The sequence below is a fragment of the Hemicordylus capensis genome, chromosome 1, assembly GCF_027244095.1.
Source record: "Hemicordylus capensis ecotype Gifberg chromosome 1, rHemCap1.1.pri, whole genome shotgun sequence".
Lineage (NCBI taxonomy): Eukaryota > Metazoa > Chordata > Lepidosauria > Squamata > Cordylidae > Hemicordylus > Hemicordylus capensis.
Genome location: NC_069657.1, coordinates 168716174 through 168739803, shown reverse-complemented (window position 1 = coordinate 168739803; position 23630 = coordinate 168716174). Strand labels below are relative to the sequence as shown.

The following is a 23630-nucleotide window of genomic DNA, read 5'->3' as shown; positions in this document are numbered from 1 at the left end:
GAGAGAGAGAGAGATCCCAACGCAGGTCTCTATAGAACAAACATTCCAATAGCACATGGGTGACTGTTTCCACTTGACCCTCCCCACATGGGCAGAGCCTCTCCCCATAGGGAATCTTCTATACTTTCTTTATGGCTTAACAGAAGCTTGCATATTCCACATGCCTTTCCAGCCAATCCTTATGCTCACTAGTAGTTCTCACAAAGCAACATGGAAGTATTTTCTGAACCTAACAGAAAGCCAAGTGGTGGTAAAACAATTATATATTAGTGCTATGTGATGTGATTTCTAAAATCATGATGTACAAAGGAACCGCTGATGGGATCAGTCCTGTACTATCTATTCCCAGTTTCCATACACTTCTCACTTACTATCTAGCGTTTGTATAGCATTGTTGAGTGTCCAAAGCACTTCACTTGTATTATCTTGTTGTAATTCTTGCAACTATCCCTGTTAGGCAACAGACTAACAAATGGGAATATGAGTAGTGAAAACTCCACTGAAGTGGCAATGTGTGAACAATGTTAAAATGAAATACTTCCTCCACTGCAGTTAATGTGGGAGTAGGCCATTGTTTGAAAAGACAAGAATGTGTCCACAAACTTTGTGAATTCCATTATTAATAAATGAAGAACAGGTGCTTTGTGGTCAGAATTTCTGCTTTCAGCCTATGCAAAGTGTGACTGGATGAGAATAAGGTATTTGTGTCACAGAGGGCAGAAAATATATTCCAGTTCCAAGGATTAAATATGTGGACTCTGATCCAACAAAGTATGTATGTAGCAGCTGGAAATGCACACATATAGCTCTTTAAAATTAGTTGTCATAGTGATCACTTGTTTGATAGGAAGAGGAGGGTGGAAGAATAACTTCAGCCTTACATCCCCCCCCCTGAATAACTGGAGCTTTTTAACAGAGCTTTCTGTATAGGCTCAGGCTGATCAGGCTTGGAGAATCATGTGGCATTTGTGGCAATCCACTATCTAGCCAGGAATATGTGTATTTCCTCCTTTCTACTAGAAAGAAAGTTCCTACTAGACTGAGGTGTTGGGATTTCTTCTTCTTGCTCTATTTTTTTCTTCCTAAACCAAGAATAGCAAAAGTGGTGGTTCACCAAATGTAAACAAATGCTGTCTCCTCTCGAAGACCAAATCCTGTTGCCACTTGCTGAAGATGATGTTCAAAATTCCCACTTAATTCAATACAGACACAATTTGTATTTGTTACAAAATAACAAGGTTTAACAGCTATTAGAGTAAATCATATTGTTTGTATGGATAAATTGTATGGGGCAGGTGACAACTGAAAAAGCACACAGTGCACATCTATATGGAAATATGAAGAGTGTGGAACTGAGTGAATGGCTTGCCCTCAGAGCTTTTGTATGCAGTTTATGGAAAACAGTATTCCTATTATCCAAGACTACATATATTCCAACTCCAAGGATACAGTGAGTGAGGGGAGGAGTATCTTATTACATTTATACAGATAATAAAAGGAAGAGTTTAATCGACCATGCTAGGTTCTCTTAAAACATTAATTTCTTTGTGTTGACTTTAATTTCCATGATAATGAAATGCTCACAATAGCCACTGGATGTTATTATATGAGAAATAAATTAGATCATTCCAGTTAGATACAAATCCTCTCTAGCGTTGTCATTGGGCTATGATTACTGTACATTTTCCCACACACAATGTTAAATGGCACCCTTTGAAAGTATTCCGTGTTTGAGAATAATTGTTGATTTTTCTAGAATCCTTTCATTTAACTACTGTTAAGCTGATTCTAATGCAAATGTCTCTAAAAAGAAATTATAAATAGTTCAGCTAACTTTATTTTTTGTATTGCCTCCTTTGCGAGTATTATCCTGGGAACTCAATGAGATTTGCATGTACTCAGCACCTTAGCCACATAAGACTCTTTGATCACAGAATTCAGGGAAATGAAATGTCACACACACAGATGGCTTTAGCATGTCTAGCTGCTGTTATTATATTGGTAAAGGAAGGGACTGACAATGCACACAGCACTAAGCATTTAATCAAATTGAGTGGAATGTTGCTGGCATTAAAGTAGTCTCAAAAAGGGGGCTGATTCCTTTGCTAGACTTATGGACACAAACTTGTTACCAAAACCGCACAGCAACGCTGGCTAGAAGTTTCAGCTATGCTTTTTTGCTTATGTGGTAAAATTAACTTTAATCCGGGTGCAGTTTTATCACAGTATCGATTTAAGCAAGTCTGGTGTATTGGAAAGGATGTGATGTACTCGAAGTTTCAACACTTGATTTTGGATAAAACTAGGGAGTTAACAGAAGGCCAAAAGAGTTTGGTTAGGGAATTCAATAATTTGGCTAGCGTTTCTAAAGAGTCTGATTATAGGTTTTTACTAGCAGGAGTGCCTGGAGCGTGGAGAGGCAGGCAAGGAAGCTCAGAGAGAGAGAAAGATGGCTAGATATGTTAGTACCACCTATCCTTCCAGGTGCGTTCATTGCACGTAGGTTGGGCAGGGTGCATGCTTAGAGGTAGAGAGTGGGATGCAGTGGGGATGGGAGGTGTTGGCAGCAGCCACAGCTTGCATGTGCGACACTCGGTTGGATTGCAGGATCCAGACAGAGTCTAAATCCATGGGGCTGGCTTAAGCAGTTAGATTATATTATTTTATTTATGTATTTGATTTCTATGCCATCCTTCCAAAAATGGCTCAGGGCTATTTACACAGAGAAATAACAAATAAATAAGACTGTACTCTGAAACGTGTCCGGAGGCAGTTTCTGATTCAATCAGGTGGTTCGTCCCTCCCTGCAGGGTGGAGAAATTCTTGCAAAACAACAGTGTCCATTGTGGGGATGGACATAGGAACACAGGAACATAGGAAACTGCCATATACTGAGTCAGACCATTGGTCTATCTAGCTCAGTATTGTCCTCACAGACTGGCAGCGGCTTCTCCAAGGTTGCAGGCAGGAATTTCTCTCAGCCCTATCTTGGAGAAGCCAGGGAGGGAACTTGACACCTTCTGCTCTTCCCAGAGCAGCTTCATCCCCTAAGGGGAATATCTTGCAGTGCTGCTCACACATCAAGTCTCCCATTCATATGCAACCAGGGCAGACCCTGCTTAGCTATGGGGATAAGTCATGCTTGCTACCACAAGACCAGCTCTCCTTTCTGCAAGTCACTGCAGTGTGTCCTTCTGACAAAGACAAATGCAGGCCATGCAATGTTCATGTGTATGAGGAGAATGGATTTGTTTACTATCGCAAGGCTATCTTCTAGTGTCCCAGGTGCAATGAGGCACATCTTTTATTTACTTATGAGGGTCTCTTCCAGTGTTCCTTCTAACAGGGATTCCCTGATGTTGTTGACTACAACAGCCAGAATTCCCAGTTGCAATGACTTTTGCTTGGGGATTCTGGGAGTTGTAGTCAACATCATCTGGGAATCTCTGTTAGAGGGAACACTGGTGTCTTCCCTTATCTTTGCTAGAGGAGAGCTTGTCTTGTGGTAGCAAGCATGACCTGCCCCCTTAGTTAAGCAGGGTCCACCTTGGTGGCATATGAATGAGAGACTAGAAGTGTGAGCACTGTAAGATATTCCCCTCTGGGGATGGAGCTGCTCCGGGAAGAGCAGAAGGTGTCAAGTTCCCTCCCTGACTTCTCCAAGATAGGGCTGAGATAGATTCCTGCCTGCAACCTTGGAGAAGCCACTGCCAGTCTCTGTAGACAATCCTGAGCTAGATAGACCCACTAAATGGTAGCTTCCAATGTTCCCATGCTAGCTAATTAATCAAACTTAATGGGGAATGGCCGTGTTTGTGTTCCTCCTGTGGAGCATTCCAAATGCTATCTCGAGGTGGGAGCATCTTATCCCAGAACAATCTGCTTTAGATATGTCTATTCAGTTGGCTTACCTCCATAGAGGAGGGTCTGGCCACGTACTTTTGTGGTTTGTTGACTCTTTAACATGGTGGCACGCTGCCAACTCTGCCTGGACTAACGACGCACTTGTGCCAAGCTGTTTGAGCTGCACAAAGTGAAATGTTCACTAAGGCTTTTAGCCTGTTAGTTATATCATATATAGAGAGGGGTGCTTTTCTGCATGACCCCCCCAAATACTGATTCTGGCAACAAACTCAAGCTCAATGTGGATGATTTATTTATTTTATTTTATTTATTCAATTTTATACCGCCCTTCCAAAAATGGCTCATAAAACTTACAGATGATCCAAAGATGGAATGTGTGTGGCTAGTCCCTTAGAAAACAGATTCAAGAATAAAAATGATCTTGACAGACTCAAACACTGGACTAAAGCCAACAGATGAAATTCAACAGAGGCAAATGTAAAGTCCTGCATTTAGGCAAGAAAAATCAAATGTACAAGTATAAGATGGAGGGAGACTTGACTTGGCAGTTGAAAATAATTTAAGTGCCTTATTGGATCGTGAGTTGAATATGAGCCAGCAGTATAATGCAATTGCTTTAAAAAGCTAATGTAATCTTGGGCTGCATTAACAAAGACATAGGGCTGGTTCTCATAATTGATGTGATGTCTGTTAAATAAAAACTGGATATCCTGGAGGGGCGTGCGCTTCCGAGGAGCATGTTGTGTGAACTCGGGGGTTTTCTGCAATCTCGGTTTGGTGCCACACCAGTCTGATATTAAGCTGAGCTCCTGCATCTTTGAGTTGAACTTGGCTTGTCAATGTCAGCTTAATGTTGGGTTGGTGCATTCTTGAGTTCACATGACATGCTCTGCAGAAGTGTATGCACGCCGCTGTAATAACTGGTTTTTGTTTTTAACAGACATTAGATTGATCATGAAAACCAGCTCTTTATGTGCAGATTATAAGAAGTAATAGCTCTATTCTATTCTGCACTGGTCATATCTCAGTTGTAATACTGTGACGAGATCTGGACACCACATTTCAAGAAACACATTGATAAACTTGAACAAGGAGCACAACAAAAATGATGAGGGGTTTGGAAATTGCTACAATTCTATGAAAACCTTGGAGAACAGGGCATTATGGAAAAGATCTTGAGGGTCTGAAATGTCCCAAATTGCAATGTGGAAGTATGGGTTAATGTTCTTAGTAGAGTGCATGCCTGGAAATTATGCTTTGTAATTTATATTGTGTGAACCTTTGTCACTAGCATGATGCGCGACAAAGTACAGTGTTCCTCCCCAAAATGTAGAACTAAACCCTAAGATGAGGGCACAATCAAGGTCATAAAGCAAAACTGAAACCATTCTTGCTTTTCAGTGGAACATGGTAATTTGTTTGTTTATTTACTTACTTACTAATGTAAGTAAATTTATGTATTTGTTTAGTTAGTTAGATTTATATGTCGCCCCACTCTCATAGGACTCAGGGCGGCTTACAAGCAATAACATATACAGCAACACAATTCCATAAAAATATATCTTACATAACCTCATAAACCACAACCCATACAATACTCATTCCACATGAAATAATAACCATGGATTACAGGATCACTCCACGACCACCAGCTATCTCAGCGACCGAATACTCAGAAGAACATTTCAGTCTTACATGCTTTACAGAAGGCCAACAGATCATGGAGAGCTCTGCTATTATCCGTGAGACCATTCCATAGAGTTGGGGCCACCACTGAGAAGGCTCTGGTTCTTGTTGCTTGCAGTTTAATATCCCTAGGGCCTGGGATCACCAAGGCATTACTTGTGGCTGATCTCAGGACCCGGCGAGGGACATATCGAACAAGGCAGTCTTGGAGGTATGGAGGGCCCATACTGTGTAGGGCTTTAAATGTTAAGGTTAATACCTTAAACTTAACCCAGGACTCAACTAGCAACCAGTGCAACTGAACAAGCAAAGGTGTCACTTGTGCTCGCCAAAGTGTCTTAGTAAGGACCTTGGCCGCTGCATTCTGCACCAGTTGCAATCTCCAAATTAGGCACAGTGGCAGCCCCACATAAAGCGAGTTGCAATAATCTAACCTGGAAGTGACTGTCGCATGGATCACAGTGGCCAAGTCCGGAGGGGACAGATAGGGGGCCAGCTGCCGTATTTGGCGTAACTGAAAAAAGGCCTTTCGAGTGAGCTCCATGATCTGAGCCTCCATATTCAAAGAGGCATCAAGAATCACACCCAGGCTCTTCACAGTAGGCTGAGGTATCAAACAAGCACTATCGTGGGTCGGTAATTGAAAACTCCCCCCTGACCTCTTCGGGCCCAGCCACAGAACTTCAGTCTTATCCGGATCAAGCCGTAGATGACTTTGCCTCAGCCGGTCTGCGACCGCCTCCAAACACCTGGTCAGCTGGGCTATGGTGTCCTCAGCCCTGCCTTCCATCAGCAGAAAGAGCTGGGTGTCATCCACATATTGGTGGCACCTTAGCCCAAAACTCATCACCAGCTTTGCTAACGGCCGCATATAAATATTGAACAGCAAGGGCAAGAGAATAGCCCCCTGGGGGACACCACATGTTAGTACCTGATGTGAAGACCTCTCATTGCCCATTACCACCCTATATCCCTAGTCTTATAGGAAGGAACGCAGCCACAACAAGGCCATACCTCGAATCCCAGCATCAGCTATGCGGTGGACCAGAATATCATGGTCCACAGTGTCGAATGATGCTGTGAGATTTAACAGCAACAACAGCGCCGACCCTCCCCAATCAAGCTGGCTCTAAATAAAATATAGAGTTTAATATGAAGACTCACAGGTTCTTCCAAATTAAGATGACAGTAGACTAACAACCATATGGACCATGCAAACATAAGAAATTAAAATAAGCAAAATAGATATCTTTTTATAGACCCTCATACTTCAGCACAAGTTAAAGTTATGAATCTACCTACTGAGGGCATGAATGGCACAGGAGAGTAGACTTTTAGATCTAGATGATATTGCATTATTTAATACAAAATTAAACTTGCATTCAAAATAGATTACAAGGAACAACAGGTACTTATTGCTCTTATGTAGGTTGTTTTTTTTAAAAACTAACATAAAGCAACTTTTCACCCTGAAAACATACTGAAAGAAAGGGTTTTTATGTCACACACAGACATAAAAACACTTCAGTTCTTTTTTCTGGCTTATTTTCCATAGCTGAGATCTTGTCGGAATTCCTAATTATAGTTTATAGTTTACTTTCAAAATGGCACCTTATTTTGCTAAATCTGTCCCAAAGGTCTTCTCCAGCCAATGGCACATGATGTTGTCTAGTCTTTAGTATTTGGGAAACGCCAAGCTTCTTTTGGATAATCCCATGATGAACACAGAGTATAAGGTTACGTTGCTGAAAATAAAACTCCACTTTAAAGTGGCATTAACACAGAGTCAGTATCTCTGCTGAATCTGTTGCTACTCATTAATGCCAGAACTGGTTCTCCAGTATATAAGTAACACACTCGTTTACCAGTAAGTGGTAATCAAGAAAAGTCACTGCCTCCATACAGGATGCAATGGTGTATATGCTATAAACCCATTCAGGAGACTTTACTATGTCTTTACTTAGGGCTATTATGAATATGTGCATGTAGGAAATATGTGGAAAAATATATACATACATGTGTGTGCATGTGCACATGTGCATGCATAATTATAGCTTGAGGCTCATAGTAGAGTTTAAGGATAATTCATACAATCATTATATAGGGCTGAGTTCTTTGTGCAATTATATAGTGAGTTCTTTGTGCAATTTTGTTTTTAATGTCACACTGAAAATGTGCTCTTTTGAAAGGTGCAAAATGTGATTTGAACTTTTGAACTACTTCTTCAGCTTTGATCTTGAGTGCTTTCCTTTCTACTGCTAAAAAAACCCAACAGTTTTCTTGTCTGAGGGAAGCTTGTTACCATTCAGGACAGTTTCTGATTTTACTTTTTGAAGACATCAGTGGGTACATCACTGTCTTAAGAGATGCATGTAAAAATAATGTAACGTGGAAAATTAGGGCAGAATATCATGGCTAACAGAAATCCAGCTATCTTGAAGATTAGACTGGATGGCAGTGTATCACTTAATATACATGTCTGCTTTGTAAAGTACATCTAGCAAAAGTCTGGAATCCTGTCAGGAGCATATGCATCTTATTGGGAAACTGTCTGATTCTTCTAACATATTATATCTGCATGTATCTGAAGATACTAATGCATGCATTTCTATGTACACTAAGTTATATTAGAATATCACAAATTATAAATTCTGGAAAAAAATCCTTATGTTGTGTCTTGATATCTCCTCAAATAAAAAGTCAGTCATATGGCAATCGTTTTACTCAATGTACTACAATGAGTAAAGACAGAAATCACACTGTTCTCCTGTGCATGTAATGAATAGTATTGGTGTCAAAATTTTAGCATTGGTGCTGGAAATTTCTGTTTCAGATATGCTCATGGTGGAAACTGTTAATCATGCCAGACCCACACTGGGTTTGTATTTAATAGCTAGTGAGCTTCTTTTTTATTTCATGTACTTCCATCATTTAGGTCTAAAGCCTTATTCCCTATGTTCCCCTTACCCAAGTATATTTACATGAAAAAGTTAAAGTAGGGTTTGTACTTTTTTATTGGTAATGACTCTCTCCAAAGAAATTATGTTAATTGTGGTTTGGTAAGGCTGTTGATAATAATTTGTCCTAGTTATGCTCTCAGAAAAAACCAGCTCCAAGGGGAGAGGGAATCAAACTAATTTAACTAATTTTTCTGTTTTGTAGAAATATCTTCAGTCTTATTTCTTTTCTATAAGGTGTCTTCCCAGCCATCCTAATATGATCCCAGGCTACCACATTTTCCTTGTCATTATACAGCAGGGGAGTCAACTGTAGTCTTTCTGCAGATGTTGGCCTACAATTCCCATCATTCCTGGCTACTGGCCACTGTGACTGGGGATGATAGGAGTTGTAGGCCAACAACAGCTGAGGGGCACAGTTGGACACTCCTGTTATACAGAATGCCCATAGATAGACATAATGCCAAAAAAGCTTTTTTTTTTTTGTTCAGCTTCCCACTTCTTTCAGATTTGTGCTGACATCTGAAACAAAATATGCAGTATGATATCAGACATCACATATGAAGGACACAAAATCCACCCTGTCTTTTCTCTCAGACTAGTGTAAAATTAGTGCAAATGCAACTAAAAGCAGCATAATTTCAGTGGCTGACATCCCCACTAACCAAGTGGACACACACCAGGAAGAAGTGGCCCTATAGTGGAGCACTTCCTTGGCTCTGCAGAACTGATTGCGTGGGAAGGGGGCATTTTTGTGGGTACAGTCGTAACTCTCCTTCTCCTGGGGCACTCCACAGGAAGTGCACTCTGACACAAACATATGCCCCTGGTGGCTACACTACCCTCAAGAACATATTTTTGGGTGGAACAGGGCACTTCTGAGGGGAGATCAGTGACCCCCCTCCCCGCCCCAGTGTGATCAACTCTGCAGAGCTAAGGAAGCATTTTGCTCCAGGGCGCTGAATCCAGATTAACCCTTACCACAGTGTCACTACGAATCTGCAAAGTGTGCTTCCGTGTTGCCTGTGTATCGACATCGCAGCTCCTGTGCTGTCAGCAAGGTGTCGTTCACATTTCCGATGCCTTGTTTAGGATTTTATCCTTGCACTCTAGTCCTACAGCATTGTTTAAAAAATTGCTGTATTTTTTTTTTTAGGGAGTTTCGGGCAAATTAGAAAGTACTGCTGATGAATTTGTGCAATAAATTAATTACATTGTGAATTCGATCCCGCCAAGCCAAACATTTTACGGTGGTTGTAGGAAAGTGCCCAAGAGTGCTTCTTCTTTCCAGCACATGGATGCATGCTTAGTTGCGATGTTGGCCACTATAATTTAAACTGCAGATAAACTTGTCTCAGCTTAATTAATGCAAAGATATGAGTGGTTGGTGCGTGTGTGTGTGTGTACACATACACACCAAATATAATACCAATTTTGCTGCAATAGTTTAAAAAAAATTAATCTGCACTGGCTGCTGCAGTGCAGATGTTACTTTCAAACCTGCCTTAACAAGTCCCATTCCTTCAGTAAAAAATGTCTGTGGCTAGAGCAGGCTGTGCTGTCAGACACAGAAAAGAAAGACAAAGTGACGGCAGGAAACAATGAAAGCAAAATGCCGTTCAGCTGTCTCACGGATGGGGTGAAGAATGTGTTGGCATGTCTGCAGACAAGGAAGCCCCAGCCCTTGCACTCCGGTTGGCCTCTCATTGCTAATCTTTCGCGTCTGTGTCTTTATGACAGGTCACAACATACAGGAGCTACTGTATATCGCTCTGGGGAATGATTTTCTAAGTCAGCAATGTTTTTATAAAGAGAGACTAGGCAATTGAACAGGAAACTTTTGAGTGTGGAATTTTGATGGGAATTCCCCCCCCCCCACACACACACATTAGTCCAGTCAATGGAAGGTGCTTACAGCTGAACATTCCACTTAAAATGTAATGCCTGTGTTTACTTGTTTTTGAAATGGATAGCTGAACAGATTGTCACCTCTTCCATGAAAGGTCAATGATCTACATTGGTATTACAGAGTGGCTGGCTTCAGATAACTCATCACATTGCCTTTTTAGTCTCCTTTTATAAGCAAGGAAGTGCCTTCATTTGTGTGATGGTGATGAAGAAATAAAGGAAAGTGGCCTAAAATCTCTGTTTCTTTTAATGATGGTTGAATCTCTCTGGGCTCAAATTGTGATGAAATCATCAGTCTAAAGCATCCTCTGCAAATGCAAACAAAGATCGATCCCCCAACCCAGGACTTCTAGATTGTATTACTTTTTCTTTTTTGTCATATATGCACAGTGCTGCTGCTTTTGGTTCAGGAAGGAAAACTGAAAGGAAAAGGCTGGAAGTGGTAGCTTCATTTGCAGTGGATATTGATGCGGGCATTGTTGCCTGCCAGGTTCCCCCACTTAGAGGAGACAACTATTGCTGCAGTCAGTGCGGTTCTTTCAGTTTCTGCCCAGTCTCTTCTGTATACCAGTAGACTCTTATTCCAGTAAATCATAATATGGCACCCCAGCAGTGGGAATCATAGGGATTGGCTGATTGGTTGGGATTAGCAAGATTGTACATTGGCTAGTTGGTTTGTTGTTCATTAGGCAAGGTGTCCCCCTCCCCCCCAATGGTTGGCGAACTTGCATGATTTGCTTTTATAAAGTTCACATGATCAAAATGATGTTGGGTGAGTCCAGCTTTCATGGTAGGCAAGCATTAACTGTCCCCTTTGCTAAGCAGGGTCCACCCTGGTTGCATATGAATGGGAGACATGTGTAAGCACTCTAAGATATTCCCCTCAAGAGATGGGGACACTCTGGGAAGAACATCTACATGCTTGCATACAGAAGGTTCCATGTTCCCTCCCTGGCATCTCCAAGATAGTGCTGAGAGAGATTCCTACCTGAAACCCTGGATAAGCCACTGCCAAATCTGTATAGACAATTCTGAGCTAGATGGAGCAATGGCCTGACTCAGCTTCCTATGTTCCTAACAGGGAAATCCAGGATTCCCATATTGTGCACGCTTCATGAAGCGTGCCATGTCTGTATTGTGCTCTAAACATAGAGCAAAAATACTCATGTCCCTGAGTTTTTGCAAGCCCTTGATTTGCAGAAAGTCATGGTGGGGAGAAAATTATGGAGCTCAACGGTGCTTTCAGAAACATTGGGATTAAGCATCCCATTTTGGTAGTAGACCAAAGGGGTGCTCTTGGTAGGTGGGGAATGATGAGGTGGAGAAGCCTGCAAAGCAAAAGGCTTCACTCCATAAGGCATAAATTTGTTCCCTAAATAGTCATCCTCATAGGTGCCATATTTCAGAGGGGCAGGGGGTGGCTGCTATGAGGCAAAATACCAGTGGTAGGCATTCTTGGGCTGCAAGGGCAGAGGGGTGTGTTCCCTGTTGTAGGAACACATTGTTGATCTGCGTGCCAGCTTGAAAAGCTGCATCAGGGGGAAAAAACTCTTCACTAGCTTTCTGCAGCACTTCACGTAAATACTTCTTATGCCTTGTTAACACCTTCTGTCTCATTTGATCCATCACATCCATGAGTCACATGCAAGCACCATATGCTGCAGAGGCCAGTTAATTCCAACCATAAGTTATATGCAGTGTATTTTGTTTGACCTGTTTTCTTGTAAACAATGATCCAGCAACAGCATAGTTTGTACTTGCCTGTGTTAAGAGCCAGTTGAGTAGCTTTGAAGTCAGGTTGCAGTTTGAAGCCAGAAGATTCAGAAAGGCTGTTCTCATGAGCAGCTTAACCTCAGCATGGTTTAGGGTGCTCATGTGCAGCAGCGAGATCCGTGCAGATCCTGGCACTACCCACCGGCCTAACCCCACTTAGCTGAGCTCACCCTTAACCCCAGGGGTGGATTAGTCTTTCTGCCATCTGTAGAAAAAAAAAGATTTGCCACAATGGCTTGAAGGCTTGGAGGCAGGTTGGGGACAAGTTAAATCTATTTTATTTTTAACAGCTTTTTTCAACAGCTGGTTTTGGCCCATTTCAGGCCTCTCTGCGCACGGGCCATTTTCAGCCCATTTTGGCCTGACCTGTCATTTAGGTTGCAGGTGGGCTCAGGAAAGGAGCTCTTGCCACACCGCCTCTGCCTCGGCCACTTCAGTCTCCCCTCACCTTAAGTGCCTGCACCGCATATGCAGTACCATCCCCGCCGCAGAGCGGCAGCTGAAAAAAAGTTAAAGAAAATAATTTAACTTGTCCCCAACCCCCAAATTTACCGCCTTCCATAATTTGCTGTCATAGGCAAGTGACTATCTTGCCTATGCATTAATCTGCCCCTTAACCCCAGTGCAGAGATCACATGAGTGCTCAGAATACTTGCACCACATGGTGTATTGTGGGATATCGGTAGGCCAGAACACATCTTCCTGGCCTCTGGAGATCTGTGCTGCTTAGAGCAGTGCAAACTCTGTGAGTGCATGCCTCATGCACCAAAGACTAACAGAGCAATTGTCTTGGAGGAAGGTAGGTAGCACCCTGCCTTTCCCCCTTGCCCATCCTCCTTGTCCTGGTATTGGTCATTAGAATGGCCTTAAAGTCAAATATGAAGAAGACATTATACCACAAACTTGGTATAATACATGGACTTTATTCTTCCCATAGCTGTGAGGGGCTGTAAAATAAAAATGTGACTTTCAAAGAGATAAGAAGCTTTTATTATGGGCAATGACCAGACAAAGAGGCTATTCACATGATGGCAGAAAATCAGGCTAGCCTCCGCTAGTCCGATTTTCTACCATTGTTAGAACCACTGGGCTCTTAAGCCTGCTGCTTAACCCGGGCTTGCAGAGCGAGCGCTCCGCAAACCCAGTTTTTGCAATCGTGAGTTGCCATGGCAACTCACAATTAGATCCCCAGCTGGGAGGCTCAAAAGCAGCCTCCTGGCTCAGGGTTCTCTGCAGCATGCCCTGCGTGCACGCAGGGCATGCGGGAGCTTCCAGGGGCTGTACGGCCCCCAAACTCCCCAGCCCCCGCTGGTTCTGTGACAGAGCCGGCAGTTTTGTGGGCAGGTGCTGCAGCCGCCCGGAGCAGACTAAGCCCGCTCTCCCTGCAAACCCTCCCCAGGCGGCTTCCACTGATCATGGGAACCACCTCAGTATCTCACAAGAACCATATGTAGCTAATTAAAACCTTTGTCTCAGAGCAAGCTCATGTGCCAGAAAGAAATGCTGAATCATCCCTGCTGAGCTGCCTTATTAGGCTCCTCCTAAAACTATCGGTAGCTTCAAAATGCTGCCGCCACCACTGCTTTTGTCTACAGAAACTCTCTGGGCTTGGGGTGGTATAACCCAGATAAAAACTGTTTGTTTGGCTCTTGGACAAGTACAAAAATATTCCACATGCAAGCCTACACATGTTGAGAAAAGTGATAGCTGCTGAATGTTTGCGAACATGTTCGCACCAGAGAAGTCGCCCTTCACACACTCCTGAATTAAGAACCAACTTGGAGAAGTTTGTAAAAAGAAAAGGGAAAAAAACCCCAATTTTATTCAATTACTACAGACTTCTTCCGTCTGAGGCTTTCTCAGCTTTTAGATACCGTTAAGAAGTAGTAGGATTTTAAAAAAATGTTGTCTTAATGGATGCGTAAATGTTTACAGAGGCTTTTGGAATGCCATAGGTGTACTGAGTGTAGGCTAGTGTTTCTTATTTCAAATACGTTGCAGGTAAGCTATAATAGAATAATAATAGTATCCAGAATATGCAGAGCACACGCACCAAATAAATATAACATCCCTAACCCAAAGTATGACGAAACAAACTTTTCCCTAGACTAAACTTCCCTTTTCCTTGAACTCACCAAACTCCTGATGGAACACCAAACTCCTGATGGAACTTCAAGCCTCCTGTAATCCTGTCTTCCCAGGCTTTACAGTTATCCTGCTGCAGCCAACCTCCATGGCCACATGTCCTCCTGTGCACCTCCAGCTTCGCTTCTCCTAACAAAGAACTCCCTTCTTTCTGGCAACAGCTCTCTAAGTCCCACCCACCTGGTGTGCTGATTGGCTGAGCCCTGGAGTTCACCAGCCTGTCAGTCAGGACAGGGTTCACTTCCAGTTAACTCTGGGGGGGGGGAGCATGGTCACTACACCATAAAATATATTATCTTCTACAATAACATCAACCCATTATACAATAACTCCAGAGTTTCAGAGTATTATGTATTGCAAGATCCTGCTTCTGAAAGACTCAGGGGCTATTAACACAACCATGCACGTGGGCGGGCAGGTGGGCAGGAATCAACCTACTTCCCCTCCAGATGACCGTTCATAGCCTTGCTGCACACAAGCACTCACAAGACGCGAGCTGCCGGGAGCAGCACAGATGACTATCCGCGCTGCTCCTGGCAGTGTGAGCAAACACCAGCCTCCGAGAATCCCACAGTGCACTGCACACAGTGCCCTGGGGGATTTCCCCAGGGGATGGCACTCTAGGCCCCCATCTCTTTGTCAGCAATTAACTGCAAGCAGCTCATGCTGAAACACAATCCTGGGAGCTGCGTTAAGGGTGTATTAAGGGTCGGGCCTTGGCATTGCTGCAGCACCACTGGGTTCCACATGGATCCCAGTGGTTCTGATGGGCAGCCAAGCCCAGGCTTGTCTGTTTAAGCCTGGGATTGGCTGCTCATGAGAACAGCCTCTCAGTCTTCTAAGTCTGTGGGCAGCTTGACAGGTGGTCTTGACAATGTGGTCTCTCCGAGATGACCCAGAGACCAACCTGGCTGCCGCATTCTGAACCAAATGAAGTTTCCGGACTACATACAAAGGCAGCCCCACATAGAGTGCATTTCAGAAGTCAAGTCTGGATAATACAGATTTCCACTGCTTGAATTCCTAGTTGTTGTCTTTTTTATTTAGAAGCTATGCAACCTTCCATTGAAATACTTTTTAATTTATAATTAATGCTGAGATATATTAGGTATTGACAGGCTTTTGATATCATAAAATATGGTATCCTTCTGGGTCACCTGAGGGAGGTGGGATTAGGTGGCACTGTTTTACAGTGGTTCTGTTCCTACCTCTCGGGTAGATTACAGATGGTGTCACTTGGAGATTGTTGCTCTGCAAAGGGGGAGTTACTGTATGGAGTTCCACAAGGCTTCAGACTGTTGCCAATGTTCTTTAACATCTACATGAAACCACTGGGAGATTTGGTGCATAACTTCCATAAATACTTGCCTAGAAGTGGTAATGGGCTGGATGAGGGATAACAAACTGAAGCTGAAATCAGATAATATGGAGGTTCTGGTTGTGGGGGATCAAGACCTTAGCTGAGAGATGTTTTGGATGGGGTTACACTCCCCCTGAAAGAACAGGTTGGGTAGTGCCCCTGGATCCAAAATTCTCTCTGGTTTCTCAGGCTGAGGCAGTGGCCAGGAGTGCTTTTTATAAGCTTCAACTGATACATCAGGTACGCCCATTTTGGGAAGTAAATGACCTAAAACAGTGGTACATCTGCTGGTAACCTCCAGGCTTGACTACTTTAATGCACTCTATGTAGATTGCCTTTGTACATAGTCCAGAAACTACAACTGGTAACAGAATGCGGCAGCCAGGTTGGTCTCTGGGACAAACCAAAGGGACCATATAACACCAATTTTAAAAGAATTGCATTGGCTGCAGATATGTTTCCGAGTGAAAAACAAATACAAAGTTTATTACCCATAAAGCCCTGAATGGCTTAGGTCCAGGGTACATAAGAGAACACCTTCTTTGCATGAATCTGCCACCTATTAAGATCATTTGGGGAGGTCTAGTTACATTTGCCACTGGCTCAATCGGTGGGAACTCTGGGCTAGGCCTTCTCTGTGGCTGCCCCAGGGCTTTGGAATGCATTCTCTGTCAAAATAAGAGCTTCTCCACCTCTTATTGCTTTTTGAAAGACCTTTAAGACACACCTGTTTCCTCAGGCTTTTAATTAAACTAGTTTTAAACTGTTTAATTGTTTTACTCTGTGAAAGTGTTTTAACTGTTTTCATTGGAATTTAGATTGTAATTTGGATTAAGTACACTGCAGTGCGAGAGAGAGAGTGGGGTGGTATATAAAAATGTGATGGAATGATGGATAGAGAGATAAAATATATTGGAAGCCTTTTCTGCTTGCACTTTCAGCATTTAGCAGTTGACCAAATGGTGAAGCTCGTAACTACCTTTGGTGCATGCTCAGAACTTGATTGCTTTATAACTCTTCACTCAGCCTCAGTGAAAAACTGGCTGTTCTCATGATCCTCAATAAATCCTATCCAACTCAGGAGCTCCTGGTCTTTACAACAACAAACTGCCTTACCTACAACCGTTTAACATCCCTCCAACTATTTTTAACTAAAGACAGTTAAACAACTGTCACCAATCAACCAGCTGGGCCACAAATGAGCTCCAATATTATTATCACTTATACACTATCTAGTACTGCTCAATATACCAGGACTCCTCCCCTATAGTTTTACACCTACAACACAACCATCAATAAACATAGGACTTGCTGTACCACTACGACTCTCTACTGTGTAAACTAGTATGCACAATCAACTAACAGCATCACTAGGACACCTTCTGCCAGAAGGAACCCCAACCCAACTAATTCCAATCCTCATTATCATTGAAACAATCAGCTTATTTATTCGCCCAATTGCCCTAGGCATACAACTGACCACTAATTTAACAGCAGGCTACCTACTAATTCAACTAATTTCAACTGCTGTATTTGCTCTAATATCCTCAATAACTTTAACCACAATGACTGCTCTCACTATCCTCCTCCTCCTAACAACCCTAGAAGTCGTAGTAGCTATTATTCAAGCCTACATCTTCACTCTTCTCCTTAGTCTTTATTTACAAGAAAATGTTTCATGACCCACCAATCTCACTCATACCACATAGTAGACCCAAGCCCTTGACCACTCACCGACGCAATTGCAGCCCTCCTTATAACATCAGGATTAGCAATCTGATTTCACTTTAATAATAAGACCATAATATGTCTGGGCATTGTTGTTTTACTCTTAACCAATGATGACAAGACATTATTCAAGAGAGTACCTACCAAGGCCACCACACAATGTTGGTTCAAAAAGGCCTCCACTATGGAATAATATCGTTCACTACATCAGACTTTTTCTTCGTCTTAGGCTTTTTCTGGTGGAGGCGGTGGCCTGACCTCAGTAAGTTTGGGGGAGAGACAATTATGACTGTTGCATATTTACAAAACAGATTGCCTACTAAAGTTATAAATACAACACTGTTTGATTTGTGGCATGTAAAGGGACATAATTCAAAGCACATTAGAGTTTTTGGCTCAAAAGCATATGCCTATGTGCCAAAGTCTAAAAGAACCAAATTAAACTGCAGGTGTGAGGAAGTCACCAGGATGTAAAGGTATAGAATACTTGATCTTGCCACATAAACTGTAAAAATGTGTAATATGGTGTATTTTGATGAAAAAGAAAATCCAACTGCTGATGAAGCACCAGATATTAAACTGGACAATTCAGATGCCAAAAAAACACAACCCCGCATAAAGAAGAAAATCAGAGAAAGAAGTTGATGTAATTGTGCCAATTAACTATCCAGAGCAAAATGAAAGCATAGATAAGGTGCTCACCAGGAACCAACAAAGGTGTTCTAGCAAAAAGACTCTCATATTACTAGAGAAGAAATGTGTAAGAGCCTAGTATACGAGAGGATATTGATAAAATGCCAGGTGACCAAGCTTGCAATTGGAGAAAAGCTACAGAAGAAGAGATCCAATCTCTACAGAAAATAATACCCTGATACTTAAGGAACTGCCTATGGGAAGAAAAACTATAGGGTGCAAATGGGTTTTCAAAGTAGAGCATGATGCAAAAGGAGATGTCCAATGCTATACTAGCAAGGCCATTAGCTAAAGGATATTTTCATAAATATGGTGAGGATTATGATGAAATGTTTGCCCCAGTAGCAAAAGGTTATTCTATAAGAATGTTCCCTTGTATTGCAACAATGAGATAAATGTACATAGACCATTTAGAAGTCAAAACTGCATTTCTACATGGTAAAAATAAGGAGGACATTTACATGGAGCAACCACCAGGATGTGAGCAACCTGGAAAGGAGGGTCTTGTGTGTAACCTCCAAACCAGCAGAGCATTTATGGTCTAAAGCAAGCAGCAAGAGCCTGGAATACAAAGTTAGAACAGTTGCTAGTTAAACAAAGGATTATTCAAGGATAAGTTGACTCTTTTTTTTTTAATTCAAGGTTTAGAAACAATAAATAGATTTACATACAGTAGTAATATATGTTGATGATTTTATTGTTATTAAAACATTGAAGATAGTGATGAAATTGTAGAACATTTAAACAAAGAAATAGGTGCTTGAGCAATTAGGAATGTTAGAAGTGGAAATTCAATCTAAAGCATTGTTCTTAGCACTGCAATAACCTCTTCTGGCCACTAGAGGCATGATGAGATGTTAACAGGCCTGTCTTGGTCAGTTAATGGTCAGAATTGTTCCATTGTTGTTGAAGGCTAGTGCCTGTTTGGTTATATTGTTTTTTGTCTTTCTCCATATATGATATTTTAGTTTCTTAATAAATCTCTTTTTTTTAATCCACCTGTCTCCAGATAATCTCTTGGGCTTAATTTATTTACCGCCAGAGCATACTCTGCTGTGTAAGGGTTTTAATGTTTCTCCTCACACCACCCAACAGATATAACTATAGTTGAGAATGAGGATGCCATCTTTGTTCTGCAGTTAGAGATAGAGACTAGGAGATATTGCTTTGGAGTGTCTTCGGTCCTTTCTTGTGGAAAGGGTCCAGAAGGTGGTACTGGGGGACTTCTGCTAGGATCTGTGGCCATTGGCCTATGGGGTCCTAAGGTTTTGGTTTTGTCCCCCATGCTGTCTGACATCTATATGAAACCAATTAGAGAGGTCATCTGGGGACGTGAACTGAGTTGTCAGCAATATGCAGATGACACTCAGCTCTATCTCTCTTTGTCACCTGATCCTAGGGAGGCAGTGGATGTCCTGAATCGGGGGCTGGAGAACATGATGGGTTGGATTTGGGCTCATAAACTGACATTGAATCCGGACAAGATGGAGGTAATGTTGGTCAGTAGGAGAGCCAATCGGGATGAGGGGATTCTACTTGTGCAATGGAGTTGCACTCCCCTTGAAAGAGCAAGTATGCAGCTTGGGAGTATTGCTGGACCCGGCTCTGCTTTTGGAAGCTCAGGTGGAGGCCGTGACCAGGGGTGCCTTTGCATGGCTTCAGCTAGTGTACCAGCTGTGTCCCTTTCTCAAGAAGGCAGATTTGGCCACAATTACCCACGTTTTTATCATGTCACAGCTGGATTACTGTAACACACTCCACGTGGGGCTGTCCTTGAAGAATATTTAGAAACTGCAGCTAGTACAAAATATGGCAACTAGGATTTTATTTGGAACTGCCCACTGGAATCACATCACTCCCATTTTGAAAGAGCTGCTCTGGCTGCCAATTTGTTTCTGGGTCCAATTCAAGGTGTTGGTTTTGAATTTTAAAGCCCTTAATTTTTTGGGCCCTGGATACCTGAGGGACTGCCTGCTCCCAAGGGTTGCTGCCTGCTTGATGAGGTCATCTGGGAGGGGCTCTGCTGGGAGGCACTTGATGAGGTCATCTGGGAGGGCCTCTGCTGAGAGGCACCTCTGATGAGGTGCTGACAATGAGGGAAGCTCGGTTGTTGTGCACGCGGGACAGGGCCTTATCTGTTGTTGCCCCCAGACTCTGTTATGCTCTCCTGGTGGCCATCTGCTCCTCAGTCTCCATCACAGTTTTTAGAAAGAGTGTAAAATCTTGGCTTTTTATCCAGACTTTTATATTATTGTCTCTACTACTGCTGCTTTGTATTTTATTTTATTTTTTTGTTATATTATGCTTGAGATTGTTGAGATTGTTTTTATCCACCTTGAGATTGTTTTAATGAAAGGCAGTATAGAAATTTAACTAACTAACTAAATAAATAAATAAAATAGTCAAGTTCACTATGGGCTGCTCATGTAAAGGTTATTCAGCATGAACAAAAGCTGTAGAATCAGGCTCTAAGTTGCTCTTGATGCTTCATGGTGTATTAAACTCCATTGTTGTGCTTCATGAGAATGATGTTAGACAAGGATGCCCAGCCAAAACTTTGCAGCAGCAGAAGTGAAACCCAGCTGATTTTTATGAAAACAATTGGCTTCAAAATAGGAGTTGGTAAATCAGTTTTAATCACTTCATCTGAGATTTTATGTTAAGTGCTTTGAGGCTTAAGCAATGCTGAATATTTTTAAGAAATCTATTCAAGATGCTTTGTAAAAGCAATGTTACTGTTTCCTTTTTAATTTTTTAAACAAAATCCTTGAATTTCCAGATCATACTGTATGCTGCATACATACAGAAAACGCTTGCCAGGTTTTATTTGAGAAAGCATTGGAAGATTTCATTTGTGTTTGGTTGTTAACAAAATTATTGGAGAAATTACCAAAATGAAATGACAGGTCAAATGACATTCTACACTGGTTAGTTTTTTCTGGTGGCTGCAACAGTCTGATATAGTCATATGAAGAGGCCTTAATTTAAGTTTTACATTTTCATTTAATGTCCTCATAAGAATTTCCATTGCTCATATTAGTTAGTTGCTAATCTTGTCCTCAGAAAGGAGACGGGGATATCAACCAAGGTACAGCATTGAAGAAAGACCCTAAACACCTAACAAAAGGAGTTTTTACAAAAAGTATTCTTCCCCTGCCATTTTGTGATTTATTTATATTTCATGGCTAAGCAACATTGCATAATAGACAGTTTCAGCAAAACCACAGTGGTGTTCCTCTATAAAACATGAGAAAACAAACAGACCTATAGGATAGAGAATATACATATTTAAAAAAACATCTGTTAGGGTTGCTGGAAACACCTTTGTTCAGTTGTGGAGAGGAGGAGCAGAGGTAGACCCAAGGCAGTCTTTTAAATTGAAATCATTTCTTCAGGGTTGTTGGGGTTTTTTAATCTAAAGCTTTTCAAAAGTCTTTACAGAGCCATAACATTCCCCACATAGTATGAGATCATACCTTGTTTCCCTTTGTCTGGAATCTTGTTTTTGTCATATGTAAATTGCTCTAAGTTTGTGATGCACGGACTGGAACATAAGGCCACCCTTTCTAGGACAATGATCCACATATATTTAAAAATATATCCCATGTTTCCACCCACTGGCCTCTAAGGTGGCATTTGATCCTTTATCAAATGTCACCTTAGGAGCTAGATCACCAGCCAGTGAGGGAATCCTTAACAAAAAGAGGTGGGTCGGGGTGGGTTGGGGGAGAAAATATCCTTCACTTCGTGGAAGGAGAAATGAATATTTTTCCTTCCGAATTGATTACTACTCATCCACTAGCCTTATCACTCCTGCCTAACTGATGACTCACATCCACACTTCTGATTTAGATTTTTGGCGATGTATAGTTTTGTAATTTTAAGTTTGTCTGTATTTCTGTCTACCTTTCCCCCTGTACCAGTTCTATTAGGACAGCAAAATAAACAGATATAAACAGATGCTTCAGCTATCCATTATTTTTCTAATATGAAAGCTCCCTAATGATACTATTCCACTTGACTTGAAATGTCCAGCATAGGCCTTGTTAGCTTCAAGTTATATCGCAGGCTAATTTGCAACTCAGTCTGATTAATGGAGAACCCACTCTTCCAAAAGTGAATACAAAGGTGTTCACAGACAGATTTTCTTGTGTATGCTTTCAGATGATGTGTCTACATTAAGACATTCAGCTCTTGTTTTAGAATATTCCCTAAGCTGAGATGTTACCAAACAGCTCTAGAACAGTCCTGGCAAAATAAAATGCATGCACTGTGTGTGAAATATGATCACTGTATTCTTGTAACATATATCTTCATGTTGAAAAGATATGTGATGATGTTGAATTATTCATGGCACTTCCACCTTGCACTCGTCAATTATGAGGAGAAATGACTGAACAAAGTCCTGTCATTATATGATACACAATTCCACACTCAGATACCCCCTCACTCAATAACAAAGTTTGACAAACAACCTATGTGTGCAAAAATATATTCCCATCAAGAGGGTGCTTCTTTTGTGTTTTTCTTGAGTGTATAAAACATCAGAAAAACCCTGCCATCTGATAACACATGCCGACACAACCAGGAAATTTCTTTCACAATGTTTCTGTCCAGTGGCTTAATGTTGCTATGCATTGGATTAACTTAAACAAGGAAAACTAATTACATGATGATACAGTAAGAAGTGCATATTGTTTGTATTAACGTTATGATTGGCATTTTCTGTTTACATTAAGCATAACTAAAAGTGAAATAAAAAGTGTTTCAGGTTGTTTACATGACAAGGAGGCTGTCCTCTCACACAGCCTAACCCAGGCTAGGGAAGTCCAGCCTGGGTTAGGATGTGTGTGAGAACCACTGGGATCAGGCCCGATCCTGGTGGGGCGGTGCCGCCTAGCCTGGTTTTTCAGCCTGGCCGTAAGCCAAGGTTAAGGGAGTGAGGGCTTGAGCACCTGTCTCCTGGGGGAATCCCCCAATGCACTGCACTTGGTATGTGGCACATTGTGGGTTTCTTGGAGGCTAGGATGCATTGACCCGGCTTCCGGAGCTCCATGCTGCAACCTGCAGCGTGGATCAACTGGTTCTTGTCGGGGTGGGGGGAGGCGACCCCAGCCTTTCCCTCTGCCCACTGTGTGAATGACCCCAAGATGTAGTCAGACAACCTCTTCATAACTTCTTATTTTATTTACAGCTACTACTGAGGACATACTTGGTTTTTAAAATTCAATTAAAATGCTTTTGTCACACTACACATGACATGACACAGGAGATCCATGATTACCTCTCAACATTGCCTGACATCCAGGCTAGCAGTGTGCTGTTGTAATAGTTGATAACGTTGAAAATAATGCACAAGGGTTTATTTCCGATTACCTTCCCTTTCCTCTGAAGTCCATGGCATTTCCCTAAAATGGGGGTTGTACAGGGGAGTTCAGAGGGAAGGGGAGATTGTCAAAAATCTCCCCTCCCTCCTCAAGCTATGGTGCAATATTAGCTGGAATTTCAGCCTATGG

The 23630-nt window shown here is 42.0% G+C and overlaps 1 protein-coding gene across 15 annotated transcripts in view; it reads left to right on the top strand.

The window, feature by feature from the left end:
* NCKAP5 (NCK associated protein 5) overlaps positions 1–23630 on the top strand; it is a 930794-nt gene that overhangs the window by 272303 nt on the left and 634861 nt on the right. The gene's annotated exons all lie outside the window — the stretch shown is intronic.